Genomic DNA, 16,555 nt, shown 5'->3' on the forward strand with positions numbered 1-16,555 from the left:
GCATCCCTGCTCCGAAAATTCGAACGTCTGCAGATAGCTCGCAGCCAGAAAGAGCTAGCCTGGAAAGGTGTTGCTCAGCCTCATCTGCCCATGGCACTGCTCGCACAGAGGCACAGAGACTGGGGCTGCTTGCTTGTCTTGTCACCCCAAACTTCAAAGGTAGCATTCTGGTTGCATGCCGGGCTCCTCCGGCAGCCCTGCTCCCAAAATTCGAACGTCTGCAGATAGCTCGCAGGCAGAAAGAGCTAGCCTGGAAAGCTGTTGCTCAGCCTCATCTGCCCATGGCACTGCTCGCACAGAGGCACAGAGACTAGGGCTCCTTGCTTGTCTTGCCACCTCAAACTTCACATATAGCATTGGGGGTGCATGCCGGGTGCCTCGGGCATCCCTGCTCCCAAAATTCGAACGTCTGCAGATAGATTGCAGCCAGAAAGAGCTAGCCTGGAAAGCTGTTGCTCAGCCTCATCTGCCCATGGCACTGCTCGCACAGAGTCACAGAGACTGGGGCTGCTTGCTTGTCTTGCCACCTCAAACTTCAAACGTAGATTAGGTGGTCCGTGCCTGGCGCCTCCGGCAGGGCTGCTCCCAAAATTTGAACGTCTGCAGATAGATTGCAGCCAGAAAGAACTAGCCTGGATAGTTGTTGCTCAGCCTCATCTGCCCATGGCACTGCTCGCACAGAGGCACAGAGACTGGGGCTGCTTGCTTGTCTTGCCCCCTCAAACTTCAAACGTAGCTTAGGGATCCGTGTCGGGCGTCTGCGGCAGCCCTGCTCCGAAAATGTGTACGTCTGCATATAGCTCGCAGCCAGAAAGAACTAGCCTGGAAAGCTGTTGCTCAGCCTCATCTGCCCATGGCACTGCTCGCACAGAGGCACAGAGACTGGGGCTGCTAGCTTGTCTTGCCACCTCTAACTTCAAACGTATCTTAGGTGGTCCATGCCGGGTGCCTACGGCAGGGCTACTCCCAAAATTCGAACGTCTGCATATAGCTCGCAGGCAGAAAGAGCTAGCCTGGAAAGCTGTTGCTCAGCCTCATCTGCCCATGGCACTGCTCGCACAGAGGCACAGAGACTGGGGCTGCTTGCTTCTCTTGTCACCCCAAACTTCAAAGGTAGCTTAGGTGGTCCGTGCCGGGGGCCTCCGGCAGGGCTGCTCCAAAAATGCAAACGTCTGCAGATTGCTCGCAGGCAGAAAGAGCTAGCCTGGAAAGCTGTTGCTCAGCCTCATCTGCCCATGGCACTGCTCGCACAGAGGCACAGAGACTAGGGCTCCTTGCTTGTCTTGCCACCTCAAACTTCACATGTAGCATTGGGGGTGCATGCTGGGCTTCTCCGGCAGCCCTGCTCCCAAAATTCGAACGTCTGCAGATAGCTCGCAGCCAGAAAGAGCTAGCCTGGAAAGGTGTTGCTCAGCCTCATCTGCCCATGGCACTGCTCGCACAGAGGCACAGAGACTGGGGCTGCTTACTTGTCTTGCCCCCTCAAACTTCAAATGTAGCTTAGGTGGTCCATGCCGGGTGCCTCGGGCATCCCTGCTCCCAAAATGCGAACGTCTGCAGATAGCTCGCAGCCAGAAAGAGCTAGCCTGGAAAGCTGTTGCTCAGCCTCATCTGCCCATGGCACTGCTTGCACAGAGGCACAGAGACTGGGGCTGCTTGCTTGTCTTGCCCCCTCAAACTTCAAACGTGGCTTTGGGATCCGTGTCGGGCGTCTGCGGCAGCCCTGCTCCCAAAATGAGAACGTCTGCAGATAGCTCGCAGCCAGAAAGAGCTAGCCTGGAAAGCTATTGCTCAGCCTCATCTGCCCATGGCACTGCTCGCACAGAGGCACAGATACTGGGGCTGCTTGCTTGTCTTGCCACCTCAAACTTCAAACGTAGATTAGGTGGTCCGTGCCTGGCGCCTCCGGCAGCCCTGCTCCGAAAATGTGTACGTCTGCATATAGCTCGCAGCCAGAAAGAGCTAGCCTGGAAAGCTGTTGCTCAGCCTCATCTGCCCATGGCACTGCTCGCACAGAGGCACAGAGACTGGGGCTGCTAGCTTGTCTTGCCACCTCTAACTTCAAACGTATCTTAGGTGGTCCATGCCGGGTGCCTACGGCAGGGCTACTCCCAAAATTCGAACGTCTGCATATAGCTCGCAGGCAGAAAGAGCTAGCCTGGAAAGGTGTTGCTCAGCCTCATCTGCCCATGGCACTGCTCGCACAGACGCACAGAGACTGGGGCTGCTTGCTTCTCTTGTCACCCCAAACTTCAAAGGTAGCTTAGGTGGTCCGTGCCGGGGGCCTCCGGCAGGGCTGCTCCAAAAATGCAAACGTCTGCAGATTGCTCGCAGGCAGAAAGAGCTAGCCTGGAAAGCTGTTGCTCAGCCTCATCTGCCCATGGCACTGCTCGCACAGAGGCACAGAGACTGGGGCTCCTTGCTTGTCTTGCCACCTCAAACTTCACATGTAGCATTGGGGGTGCATGCTGGGCTTCTCCGGCAGCCCTGCTCCCAAAATTCGAACGTCTGCAGATAGCTCGCAGCCAGAAAGAGCTAGCCTGGAAAGGTGTTGCTCAGCCTCATCTGCCCATGGCACTGCTCGCACAGAGGCACAGAGACTGGGGCTGCTTGCTTGTCTTGCCCCCTCAAACTTCAAATGTAGCTTAGGTGGTCCATGCCGGGTGCCTCGGGCATCCCTGCTCCCAAAATGCGAACGTCTGCAGATAGCTCGCAGCCAGAAAGAGCTAGCCTGGAAAGCTGTTGCTCAGCCTCATCTGCCCATGGCACTGCTTGCACAGAGGCACAGAGACTGGGGCTGCTTGCTTGTCTTGCCCCCTCAAACTTCAAACGTGGCTTTGGGATCCGTGTCGGGCGTCTGCGGCAGCCCTGCTCCCAAAATGCGAACGTCTGCAGATAGCTCTCAGCCAGAAAGAGCTAGCCTGGAAAGCTGTTGCTCAGCCTCATCTGCCCATGGCACTGCTCGCACAGAGGCACAGAGACTGGGGCTGCTTGCTTGTCTTGCCACCTCAAACTTCACATGTAGCATTGGGGGTGCATGCTGGGCTCCTCTGGCAGCCCTGCTCCCAAAATGCGAACGTCTGCAGATAGCTTGCAGCCAGAAAGAGCTAGCCTGGATAGGTGTTGCTCAGCCTCATCTGCCCATGGCACTGCTCGCACAGACGCACAGAGACTGGGGCTGCTTGCTTGTCTTGCCCCCTCAAACTTCAAATGTAGCTTAGGTGGTCCATGCCGGGGGCCTCCGGCAGCCCTGCTCCGAAAATGCGAACGTCTGCAGATAGCTCGCAGCCAGAAAGAGCTAGCCTGGAAAGCTATTGCTCAGCCTCATCTGCCCATGGCACTGCTCGCACAGAGGCACAGATACTGGGGCTGCTTGCTTGTCTTGCCACCTCAAACTTCAAATGTAGCATTGTGGTTGCATGCCGGGCTCCTCTGGCAGCCCTGCTCCCAAAATTCGAACGTCTGCAGATAGCTCGCAGGCAGAAAGAGCTAGCCTGGAAAGCTGTTGCTCAGCCTCATCTGCCCATGGCACTGCTCGCACAGAGGCACAGAGACTGGGGCTGCTTGCTTGTCTTGCCACCTCAAACTTCAAACGTAGATTAGGTGGTCCGTGCCTGGCGCCTCCGGCAGGGCTGCTCCCAAAATTCGAACGTCTGCAGATAGATTGCAGCCAGAAAGAGCTAGCCTGGATAGTTGTTGCTCAGCCTCATCTGCCCATGGCACTGCTCGCACAGAGGCACAGAGACTGGGGCTGCTTGCTTGTCTTGCCACCTCAAACTTCAAATGTAGCTTAGGTGGTCCATGCCGGGTGCCTCGGGCATCCCTGCTCCGAAAATGCGATCGTCTGCAGATAGCTCGAAGCCAGAAAGAGCTAGCCTGGAAAGCTGTTGCTCAGCCTCATCTGCCCATGGCACTGCTCGCACAGAGGCACAGAGACTGGGGCTGCTTGCTTGTCTTGCCCCCTCAAACTTCAAATGTAGCTTAGGTGGTCCATGCCGGGTGCCTCGGGCATCCCTGCTCCGAAAATGCGAACGTCTGCAGATAGCTCGCAGCCAGAAAGAGCTAGCCTTGAAAGCTGTTGCTCAGCCTCATCTGCCCATGGCACTGCTCGCACAGAGGCACAGAGACTGGGACTGCTTGCTTGTCTTGCCCCCTCAAACTTCAAACGTGGCTTTGGGATCCGTGTCGGGTGTCTCCGGCAGCCCTGCTCCTATAATGCAAACGTCTGCAGATAGCTCTCAGCCAGAAAGAGCTAGCCTGGAAAGGTGTTGCTCAGCCTCATCTGCCCATGGCACTGCTCGCACAGAGGCACAGAGACTGGGGCTGCTTGCTTGTCTTGCCACCTCAAACTTCAAATGTAGCTTAGGTGGTCCATGCCGGGGGCCTCTGGCAGCCCTGCTCGGAAAATGCAAACGTCTGCAGATAGCTCGCAGCCAGAAAGAGCTAGCCTGGAAAGCTGTTGCTCAGCCTCATCTGCCCATGGCACTGCTCGCACAGAGGCACAGAGACTGGGGCTGCTTGCTTGTCTTGCCCCCTCAAACTTCAAATGTATCTTAGGTGGTCCATGCCGGGTGCCTCCGGCAGGGCTGCTCCAAAAATGCAAACGTCTGCAGTTAGCTCGCAGCCAGAAAGAGATAGCCTGGAAAGCTGTTGCTCAGCCTCATCTGCCCATGGCACTGCTCGCACAGAGGCACAGAGACTGGGGCTGCTTGCTTGTCTTGCCCCCTCAAACTTCAAACGTATCTTAGGTGGTCCATGCCGGGTGCCTCCGGCATCCCTGCTCCGAAAATGCAAACGTCTGCAGACAGCTAGCAGACAAGGAGAGATAGTCTGGAAAGCTGTTGCTCAGCCTCATCTGCTCGTGGCACTGCTCACAGAGAGGCACAGAGACTGGGGCTGCTTGTTTGTCTTGCCCCCTCAAACTTCAAACGTAGCTTAGACTCTCCGTGTCGGGCGCCTCCAGCAGCCCTGCTCCCAAAATGCGAACGTCTGCAGATAGCTCGCAGCCAGAAAGAGCTAGCCTGGACAGCTGTTGCAAAGCCTCATCTGCCCATGGCACTGCTCGCACAGAGGCACAGAGACTGGGGCTGCTTGCCTGTCTTGTCACCTCAAACTTCAAAGGTAGCATTGTGGTTGCATGCCGGGCTCCTCCGGCAGCCCTGCTCCCAAAATTCGAACGTCTGCAGATAGCTCGCAGCCAGAAAGAGCTAGCCTTGAAAGCTGTTGCTCAGCCTCATCTGCCCATGGCAGTGCTCGCACAGAGGAACAGAGACTGGGGCTGCTTGCTTGTCTTGCCCCCTCAAACTTCAAACGTATCTTAGCTGGTCCGTGCCGGGGGCCTCCGGCAGGGCTGCTCCGAAAATGCAAACGTCTGCATATAGCTCGCAGCCAGAAAGAGCTAGCCTGGAAAGCTGTTGCTCAGCCTCATCTGCCCATGGCACTGCTCGCACAGAGGCACAGAGACTGGGGCTGCTTGCTTGTCTTGCCCCCTCAAACTTCAAACGTAGCTTAGGTGGTCCATGCCGGGGGCCTCCGGCAGGGCTGCTCCAAAAAGGCAAACGTCTGCAGATAGCTCGCAGCCAGAAAGAGCTAGCCTGGAAAGCTGTTGCTCAGCCTCATCTGCCCATGGCACTGCTCGCACAGAGGCACAGAGACTGGGGCTGCTTGCTTGTCTTGCCACCTCAAACTTCAAACGTAGCTTAGGTGGTCCGTGCCGGGTGCCTCGGGCATCCCTGCTCCGAAAATGCGATCGTCTGCAGATAGCTCGCAGCCAGAAAGAGCTAGCCTGGAAAGCTGTTGCTCAGCCTCATCTGCCCATGGCACTGCTCGCACAGAGGCACAGAGACTGGGGCTGCTTGCTTGTCTTGCCCCCTCAAACTTCAAATGTAGCTTAGGTGGTCCATGCCGGGTGCCTCGGGCATCCCTGCACCGAAAATGCGAACGTCTGCAGATAGCTCGCAGCCAGAAAGAGCTAGCCTGGAAAGCTGTTGCTCAGCCTCATCTGCCCATGGCACTGCTTGCACAGAGGCACAGAGACTGGGGCTGCTTGCTTGTCTTGCCCCCTCAAACTTCAAACGTGGCTTTGGGATCCGTGTCGGGCGTCTACGGAAGCCCTGCTCCGAAAATGCGAACGTCTGCAGATAGCTCTCAGCCAGAAAGAGCTAGCCTGGAAACCTGTTGCTCAGCCTCATCTGCCCATGGCACTGCTCGCACAGAGGCACAGAGACTGGGGCTGCTTGCTTGTCTTGCCACCTCAAACTTCACATGTAGCATTGGGGGTGCATGCTGGGCTCCTCTGGCAGCCCTGCTCCCAAAATGCGAACGTCTGCAGATAGCTCGCAGCCAGAAAGATCTAGCCTGGATAGGTGATGCTCAGCCTCATCTGCCCATGGCACTGCTCGCACAGAGGCACAGAGACTGGGGCTGCTTGCTTGTCTTGCCACCTCAAACTTCAAATGTAGCTTAGGTGGTCCATGCCGGGGGCCTCCGGCAGCCCTGCTCCGAAAACGCGAACGTCTGCAGATAGCTTGCAGCCAGAAAGAGCTAGCCTGGAAAGCTGTTGCTCAGCCTCATCTGCCCATGGCACTGCTCGCACAGAGGCACAGAGACTGGGGCTGCTTGCTTGTCTTGCCACGTCAAACTTCAAATGTAGCATTGTGGTTGCATGCCGGGCTCCTCCGGCAGCCCTGCTCCCAAAATTCGAACGTCTGCAGATAGCTCGCAGCCAGAAAGAGCTTGCCTGGAAAACTGTTGCTCAGCCTCATCTGCCCATGGCACTGCTCGCACAGAGGCACAGAGACTGGGGCTGCTTGTTTGTCTTGCCCCCTCAAACTTCAAATGTAGCTTAGACTCTCCGTGTCGGGCGCCTCCAGCAGCCCTGCTCCCAAAATGCGAACGTCTGCAGATAGCTCGCAGCCAGAAAGAGCTAGCCTGGAAAGCTGTTGCTCAGCCTCATCTCTCCATGGCACTGTTCGCAGAGAGGCACAGAGACTAGAGCTGCTTGCTTGTCTTGTCTCCTCAAACTTCACATGTAGCATTGGGGGTGCATGCCGGGCTCCTCTGGCAGCCCTGCTCCGAAAATGCGAACGTCTGCAGATAGCTCGCAGGCAGAAAGAGCTAGCCTGGAAAGGTGTTGCTCAGCCTCATCTGCCCATGGCACTGCTCGCACAGAGGCACAGAGACTGGGGCTGCTTGCTTGTCTTGCCACCTCAAACTTCAAACGTAGCTTAGACTCTCCGTGTTGGGCACCTCCAGCAGCCCTGCTCCCAAAATGCGAACGTCTGCAGATAGCTCTCAGCCAGAAAGAGCTAGCCTGGAAAGCTGTTGCTCAGCCTCATCTGCCCATGGCACTGCTCGCACAGAGGCACAGAGACTGGGGCTGCTTGCGTGTCTTGCCACCTCAAACTTCAAACGTAGCTTAGGTGGTCCGTGCCGGGGCCTCCGGCAGGGCTGCTCCAAAAATGCAAACGTCTGCAGATAGCTCGCAGCCAGAAAGAGCTAGCCTGGAAAGCTGTTGCTCAGCCTCATCTGCCACTGGCACTGCTCGGACAGAGGCACAGAGACTGGGGCTGCTTACTTCTCTTGCCACGTCAAACTTCAAACGTAGCTTAGGAGGTCCATGCCGGGTGCCTACAGCATCCCTGCTCCGAAAATGCAAACGTCTGCAGATAGCTCGCAGCCAGAAAGAGCTAGCCTGGAAAGCTGTTGCTCAGCCTCATCTGCCCATGGCACTGCTCGCACAGAGGCACAGAGACTGGGGCTGCTTGCTTGTCTTGCCCCCTAAAACTTCAAATGTAGCTTAGGTGGTCCATGCCGGGTGCCTCGGGCATCCCTGCTCCGAAAATGCGAACGTCTGCAGATAGCTCGCAGCCAGAAAGAGCTAGCCTTGAAAGCTGTTGCTCAGCCTCATCTGCCCATGGCACTGCTCGCACAGAGGCACAGAGACTGGGACTGCTTGCTTGTCTTGCCCCCTCAAACTTCAAACGTGGCTTTGGGATCCGTGTCGGGCGTCTCCGGCAGCCCTGCTCGGAAAATGCAAACGTCTGCAGATAGCTCGCAGCCAGAAAGAGCTAGCCTGGAAAGCTGTTGCTCAGCCTCATCTGCCCATGGCACTGCTCGCACAGAGGCACAGAGACTGGGGCTGCTTGCTTGTCTTGCCACGTCAAACTTCAAATGTAGCTTAGACTCTCTGTGTCGGGCGCCTCCAGCAACCCTGCTCCCAAAATGCGAACGTCTGCAGATTGCGCGCAGGCAGAAAGAGCTAGCCTGGAAATCTGTTGCTCAGCCTCATCTTCCCATGGCACTGCTCGCACAGAGGCACAGAGACTGGGGCTGCTTGCTTGTCTTGCCCCCTCAAACTTCAAACGTGGCTTTGGGATCCGTGTCGGGCGTCTCCGGCAGCCCTGCTCCGAAAATGCAAACGTCTGCAGTTAGCTCGCAGCCAGAAAGAGCTAGCCTGGAAAGCTGTTGCTCAGCCTCATCTGCTCGTGGCACTGCTCACAGAGAGGCACAGAGACTGGGGCTGCTTGTTTGTCTTGCCCCCTCAAACTTCAAACGTAGCTTAGACTCTCCGTGTCGGGCGCCTCCAGCAGCCCTGCTCCCAAAATGCGAACGTCTGCAGATAGCTCGCAGCCAGAAAGAGCTAGCCTGGAAAGCTGTTGCTCAGCCTCATCTGCCCATGGCACTGCTCGCACAGAGGCACAGAGACTGGGGCTTCTTGCCTGTCTTGTCACCTCAAACTTCAAATGTAGCATTGTGGTTGCATGCCAGGCTCCTCCGGCAGCCCTGCTCCCAAAATTCGAACGTCTGCAGATAGCTTGCAGGCAGAAAGAGCTAGCCTGGAAAGCTGTTGCTCAGCCTCATCTGCCCATGGCACTGCTCGCACAGAGGCACAGAGACTGGGGCTGCTTGCTTGTCTTGCCCCCTCAAACTTCAATGGTATCTTAGCTGGTCCATGCCGGGGGACTCCGGCAGGGCTGCTCCGAAAATGCAAACGTCTGCAGATAGCTCGCAGCCAGAAAGAGCTAGCCTGGAAAGCTTTTGCTCAGCCTCATCTGCCCATGGCACTGCTCGCACAGAGGCACAGAGACTGGGGCTGCTTGCTTGTCTTGCCACCTCAAACTCCAAATGTAGCTTAGGTGGTCCATGCCGGGGGCCTCGGGCATCCCTGCTCCGAAAATGCGATCGTCTGCAGATAGCTCGCAGCCAGAAAGAGCTAGCCTGGAAAGCTGTTGCTCAGCCTCATCTGCCCATGGCACTGCTCGCACAGAGGCACAGAGACTGGGGCTGCTTGCTTGTCTTGCCCCCTCAAACTTCAAACGTATCTTAGGTGGTCCATGCCGGGGGCCTCGGGCATCCCTGCTCCGAAAATGCGATCGTCTGCAGATAGCTCGCAGCCAGAAAGAGCTAGCCTGGAAAGCTTTTGCTCAGCCTCATCTGCCCATGGCACTGCTCGCACAGAGGCACAGAGACTGGGGCTGCTTGCTTGTCTTGCCACCTCAAACTTCAAATGTAGCTTAGGTGGTCCATGCCGGGTGCCTCGGGCATCCCTGCTCCGAAAATGCGAACGTCTGCAGATAGCTCGCAGCCAGAAAGAGCTAGCCTGGAAAGCTGTTGCTCAGCCTCATCTGCCCATGGCACTGCTTGCACAGAGGCACAGAGACTGGGGCTGCTTGCTTGTCTTGCCACCTCAAACTTCACATGTAGCATTGGGGGTGCATGCCGGGCTCCTCTGGCAGCCCTGCTCCCAAAATTCGAACGTCTGCAGATAGCTTGCAGGCAGAAAGAGCTAGCCTGGAAAGGTGTTGCTCAGCCTCATCTGCCCATGGCACTGCTCGCACAGAGGCACAGAGACTGGGGCTGCTTGCTTGTCTTGCCACCTCAAACTCCAAATGTAGCTTAGGTGGTCCATGCCGGGTGCCTCGGGCATCCCTGCTCCGAAAATGCGAACGTCTGCAGATAGCTCGCAGCCAGAAAGAGCTAGCCTGGAAATCTGTTGCTCAGCCTCATCTTCCCATGGCACTGCTCGCACAGAGGCACAGAGACTGGGGCTGCTTGCTTGTCTTGCCCCCTCAAACTTCAAACGTGGCTTTGGGATCCGTGTCGGGCGTCTCCGGCAGCCCTGCTCCGAAAATGCAAACGTCTGCAGTTAGCTCGCAGCCAGAAAGAGCTAGCCTGGAAAGCTGTTGCTCAGCCTCATCTGCTCGTGGCACTGCTCACAGAGAGGCACAGAGACTGGGGCTGCTTGTTTGTCTTGCCCCCTCAAACTTCAAACGTAGCTTAGACTCTCCGTGTCGGGCGCCTCCAGCAGCCCTGCTCCCAAAATGCGAACGTCTGCAGATAGCTCGCAGCCAGAAAGAGCTAGCCTGGAAAGCTGTTGCTCAGCCTCATCTGCCCATGGCACTGCTCGCACAGACGCACAGAGACTGGGGCTTCTTGCCTGTCTTGTCACCTCAAACTTCAAATGTAGCATTGTGGTTGCATGCCAGGCTCCTTCGGCAGCCCTGCTCCCAAAATTCGAACGTCTGCAGATAGCTTGCAGGCAGAAAGAGCTAGCCTGGAAAGCTGTTGCTCAGCCTCATCTGCCCATGGCACTGCTCGCACAGAGGCACAGAGACTGGGGCTGCTTGCTTGTCTTGCCCCCTCAAACTTCAATGGTATCTTAGCTGGTCCATGCCGGGGGACTCCGGCAGGGCTGCTCCGAAAATGCAAACGTCTGCAGATAGCTCGCAGCCAGAAAGAGCTAGCCTGGAAAGCTTTTGCTCAGCCTCATCTGCCCATGGCACTGCTCGCACAGAGGCACAGAGACTGGGGCTGCTTGCTTGTCTTGCCACCTCAAACTCCAAATGTAGCTTAGGTGGTCCATGCCGGGGGCCTCGGGCATCCCTGCTCCGAAAATGCGATCGTCTGCAGATAGCTCGCAGCCAGAAAGAGCTAGCCTGGAAAGCTGTTGCTCAGCCTCATCTGCCCATGGCACTGCTCGCACAGAGGCACAGAGACTGGGGCTGCTTGCTTGTCTTGCCCCCTCAAACTTCAAACGTATCTTAGGTGGTCCATGCCGGGGGCCTCGGGCATCCCTGCTCCGAAAATGCGATCGTCTGCAGATAGCTCGCAGCCAGAAAGAGCTAGCCTGGAAAGCTTTTGCTCAGCCTCATCTGCCCATGGCACTGCTCGCACAGAGGCACAGAGACTGGGGCTGCTTGCTTGTCTTGCCCCCTCAAACTTCAAATGTAGCTTAGGTGGTCCATGCCGGGTGCCTCGGGCATCCCTGCTCCGAAAATGCGAACGTCTGCAGATAGCTCGCAGCCAGAAAGAGCTAGCCTGGAAAGCTGTTGCTCAGCCTCATCTGCCCATGGCACTGCTTGCACAGAGGCACAGAGACTGGGGCTGCTTGCTTGTCTTGCCACCTCAAACTTCACATGTAGCATTGGGGGTGCATGCCGGGCTCCTCTGGCAGCCCTGCTCCCAAAATTCGAACGTCTGCAGATAGCTTGCAGGCAGAAAGAGCTAGCCTGGAAAGGTGTTGCTCAGCCTCATCTGCCCATGGCACTGCTCGCACAGAGGCACAGAGACTGGGGCTGCTTGCTTGTCTTGCCACCTCAAACTCCAAATGTAGCTTAGGTGGTCCATGCCGGGTGCCTCGGGCATCCCTGCTCCGAAAATGCGAACGTCTGCAGATAGCTCGCAGCCAGAAAGAGCTAGCCTGGAAAGCTGTTGCTCAGCCTCATCTGCCCATGGCACTGCTCGCACAGAGGCACAGAGACTGGGGCTGCTTGCTTTTCTTGCCCCCTCAAACTTCAAACGTGGCTTTGGGATCCGTGTCGGGCGTCTGCGGCAGCCCTGCTCCGAAAATGCGAACGTCTGCAGATAGCTCGCAGCCAGAAACAGCTAGCATTGAAAGCTGTTGCTCAGCCTCATCTGCCCATGGCACTGCTCGCACAGAGGCACAGAGACTGGGGCTGCTTGCTTGTCTTGTCACCTCAAACTTAAAATGTAGCATTGTGGTTGCATGCCGGGCTCCTCCGGCAGCCCTGCTCCCAAAATGCGAACGTCTGCAGATAGCTCGCAGGCAGAAAGAGCTAGCCTGGAAAGCTGTTGCTCACCCTCATCTGCCCATGGCACTGTTCGCAGAGAGGCACAGAGACTAGAGCTGCTTGCTTGTCTTGTCACCTCAAACTTCACATGTACATTGGGGGTGCATGCCGGGCTCCTCCGGCAGCCCTGCTCCCAAAATGCGAACGTCTGCAGATAGCTCGCAGGCAGAAAGAGCTAGCCTGGAAAGGGGTTTCTCAGCCTCATCTGCCCATGGCACTGCTCGCGCAGAGGCACAGAGACTGGGGCTGCTTGCTTGTCTTGCCACGTCAAACTTCAAACGTAGCTTAGCTGGTCCATGCCGGGTGCCTACAGCATCCCTGCTCCGAAAATGCAAACGTCTTCAGATAGCTCGCAGCCAGAAAGAGCTAGCCTGGAAAGCTGTTGCTCAGCCTCATCTGCCCATGGCACTGCTCGCACAGAGGCACAGAGACTGGGGCTGCTTGCTTGTCTTGCCCCCTCAAACTTCAAACGTAGCTTAGGTGGTCCATGCCGGGGGCCTCGGGCGTCCCTGCTCCGAAAATGCGATCGTCTGCAGATAGCTCGCAGCCAGAAAGAGCTAGCCTGGAAAGCTTTTGCTCAGCCTCATCTGCCCATGGCACTGCTCGCACAGAGGCACAGAGACTGGGGCTGCTTGCTTGTCTTGCCCCCTCAAACTTCAAATGTAGCTTAGGTGGTCCATGCCGGGCGCTTCCGTCAGCCCTGCTCCGAAAATGCGAACGTCTGCAGATAGCTCGCAGCCAGAAAGAGCTAGCCTGGAAAGCTGTTGCTCAGCCTCATCTGCCCATGGCACTGCTCGCACAGAGGCACAGAGACTGGGGCTGCTTGCTTGTCTTGCCACCTCAAACTTCACATGTATCATTGGGGATGCATGCCGGGCTCCTCTGGCAGCCCTGCTCCCAAAATGCGAATGTCTGCAGATTGCTCGCAGGCAGAAAGAGCTAGCCTGGAAAGCTGTTGCTCAGCCTCATCTGCCCATGGCACTGCTCGCACAGAGGCACAGAGACTGGGGCTGCTTGCCTGTCTTGTCACCTCAAACTTCAAATGTAGCAGTGTGGTTGCATGCCGGACTCCTCCGGCAGCCCTGCTCCCAAAATTCGAACGTCTGCAGATAGCTTGCAGGCAGAAAGAGCTAGCCTGGAAAGGTGTTGCTCAGCCTCATCTGCCCATGGCACTGCTCGCACAGAGGCACAGAGACTGGGGCTGCTTGCTTGTCTTGCCACCTCAAACTTCAAACGTATCTTAGCTGGTCCGTGCCGGGGGCCTCCGGCAGCCCTGCTCCGAAAATGCAAACGTCTGCAGATAGCTCGCAGCCAGAAAGAGCTAGCCTTGAAAGCTGTTGCTGAGCCTCATCTGCCCATGGCACTGCTCGCACAGAGGCACAGAGACTGGGGCTGCTTGCTTGTCTTGCCCCCTCAAACTCCAAATGTAGCTTAGCTGGTCCATGCCGGGTGCCTCCGGCATCCCTGCTCCGAAAATGCAAACGTCTGCAGACAGCTCGCAGACAAGGAGAGATAGTATGGAAAGCTGTTGCTCAGCCTCATCTGCCCATGGCACTGCTCACAGAGAGGCACAGAGACTGGGGCTGCTTGTTTGTCTTGCCCCCTCAAACTTCAAACGTAGCTTAGACTATCCGTGTCGGGCGCCTCCAGCAGCCCTGCTCCAAAAATGCGAACGTCTGCAGATAGCTCCCAGCCACAAAGAGCTATCCTGGAAAGCTGTTGCTCAGCCTCATCTGCCCATGGCACTGCTCGCACAGAGGCACAGAGACTGGGGCTGCTTGCCTGTCTTGTCACCTCAAACTTCAAATGTAGCAGTGTGGTTGCATGCAGGACTCCTCCGGCAGCCCTGCTCCCAAAATTCGAACGTCTGCAGATAGCTTGCAGGCAGAAAGAGCTAGCCTGGAAAGGTGTTGCTCAGCCTCATCTGCCCATGGCACTGCTCGCACAGAGGCACAGAGACTGGGGCTGCTTGCTTGTCTTGCCACCTCAAACTTCAAACGTATCTTAGCTGGTCCGTGCCGGGGGCCTCCGGCAGCCCTGCTCCGAAAATGCAAACGTCTGCAGATAGCTCGCAGCCAGAAAGAGCTAGCCTTGAAAGCTGTTGCTGAGCCTCATCTGCCCATGGCACTGCTCGCACAGAGGCACAGAGACTGGGGCTGCTTGCTTGTCTTGCCCCCTCAAACTCCAAATGTAGCTTAGCTGGTCCATGCCGGGTGCCTCGGGCATCCCTGCTCCGAAAATGCGAACGTCTGCAGATAGCTCGCAGGCAGAAAGAGCTAGCCTGGAAAGCTGTTGCTCAGCCTCATCTGCCTATGGCACTGCTCGCACAGAGGCACAGAGACTGGGGCTGCTTGCTTGTCTTGCCACCTCAAACTTCAAATGTAGCTTAGGTGGTCCATGCCAGGGTCCTCCGGCATCCCTGCTCCGAAAATTCGAACGTCTGCAGATAGCTCGCAGCCAGAAAGAGCTAGCCTGGAAAGCTGTTGCTCAGCCTAATCTGCCCATGGCACTGCTCGCACAGAGGCACAGAGACTGGGGCTGCTTGCTTGTCTTGTCACCTCAAACTTCAAATGTAGCATTGTGGTTGCATGCCGGGCTCCTCCGGCAGCCCTGCTCCCAAAATGCGAACGTCTGCAGATAGCTCGCAGCCAGAAAGAGCTAGCCTGGATAGGTGTTGCTCAGCCTCATCTGCCCATGGCACTGCTCGCACAGAGGCACAGAGACTGGGGCTGCTTGCTTGTCTTGCCCCCTCAAACTTCAAACGTAGCTTAGGTGGTCCATGCCGGGGGCCTCCGGCAGGACTGCTCCAAAAATACAAACGTCTGCAGATAGCTCGCAGTCAGAAAGTGCTAGCCTGGAAAGCTGTTGCTCAGCCTCATCTGCCCATGGCACTGCTCGCACAGAGGCACAGAGACTGGGGCTGCTTGCTTGTCTTGCCACGTCAAACTTCAAACGTAGCTTTGGTGGTCCGTGCCGGGTGCCTCGGGCATCCCTGCTCCGAAAATGCGATCGTCTGCAGATAGCTCGCAGCCAGAAAGAGCTAGCCTGGAAAGCTGTTGCTCAGCCTCATCTGCCCATGGCACTGCTCGCACAGAGGCACAGAGACTGGGGCTGCTTGCTTGTCTTGCCCCCTCCAACTTCAAACGTGGCTTTGGGATCCGTGTCGGGCGTCTGCGGCAGCCCTGCTCCGAAAATGTGAACGTCTGCAGATAGCTCTCAGCCAGAAAGAGCTAGCCTGGAAAGCTGTTGCTCAGCCTCATCTGCCCATGGCACTGCTCGCACAGAGGCACAGAGACTGGGGCTGCTTGTTTGTCTTGCCCCCTCAAACTTCAAAGGTAGCTTAGACTCTCTGTGTCGGGCGCCTCCAGCAGCCCTGCTCCCAAAATGCGAACGTCTGCAGATTGCTCGCAGGCAGAAAGAGCTAGCCTGGAAAACTGTTGCTCAGCCTCATCTGCCCATGGCACTGCTCGCACAGAGGCACAGAGACTGGGGCTGCTTGCTTGTCTTGCCACGTCAAACTTCAAACGTAGCTTAGGTGGTCCGTGCCGGGTGCCTCGGGCATCCCTGCTCCGAAAATGCGATCGTCTGCAGATAGCTCGCAGCCAGAAAGAGCTAGCCTGGAAAGCTGTTGCTCAGCCTCATCTGCCCATGGCACTGCTCGCACAGAGGCACAGAGACTGGGGCTGCTTGCTTGGCTTGCCACCTCAAACTTCAAATGTAGCATTGTGGTTGCATGCCGGCCTCCTCCGGCAGGCCTGCTCCCAAAATTCGAACGTCTGCAGATAGCTCGCAGCCAGAAAGAGCTAGCCTAGAAAGCTGTTGCTCAGCCTCATCTGCCCATGGCACTGTTAGCAGAGAGGCACAGAGACTAGAGCTGCTTGCTTGTCTTCTCACCTCAAACTTCACATGTAGCATTGGGGGTGCATGCCGGGCTCCTCTGGCAGCCCTGCTCCCAAAATGCGATCGTCTGCAGATAGCTCGCAGGCAGAAAGAGCTAGCCTGGAAAGGTGTTGCTCAGCCTCATCTGACCATGGCACTGCTCGCACAGAGGCACAGAGACTGGGGCTGCTTGCTTATCTTGCCACCTCAAACTTCAAACGTATCTTAGGTGGTCCGAGCCGGGGGCCTCCGGCAGGGCTGCTCCAAATATGCAAACGTCTGCAGATAGCTCGCAGCCAGAAAGAGCTAGCCTGGAAAGCTGTTGCTCAGCCTCATCTGCCCATGGCACTGCTCGCACAGAGGCACAGAGACTGGGGCTGCTTGCTTGTCTTGCCACCTCAAACTTCAAACGTATCTTAGGTGATCCATGCCGGGTGCCTACGGCATCCCTACTCCGAATATGCGAACGTCTGCAGATAGCTCGCAGCCAGAAAGAGCTAGCCTGGAAAGCTGTTGCTCAGCCTCATCTGCCCATGGCACTGCTCGCACAGAGGCACAGAGACTGGGGCTGCTTGCTTGTCTTG

This window comes from Opisthocomus hoazin, chromosome W (genome assembly GCF_030867145.1).
Source record: "Opisthocomus hoazin isolate bOpiHoa1 chromosome W, bOpiHoa1.hap1, whole genome shotgun sequence".
NCBI classification, from domain to species: Eukaryota; Metazoa; Chordata; class Aves; order Opisthocomiformes; family Opisthocomidae; genus Opisthocomus; species Opisthocomus hoazin.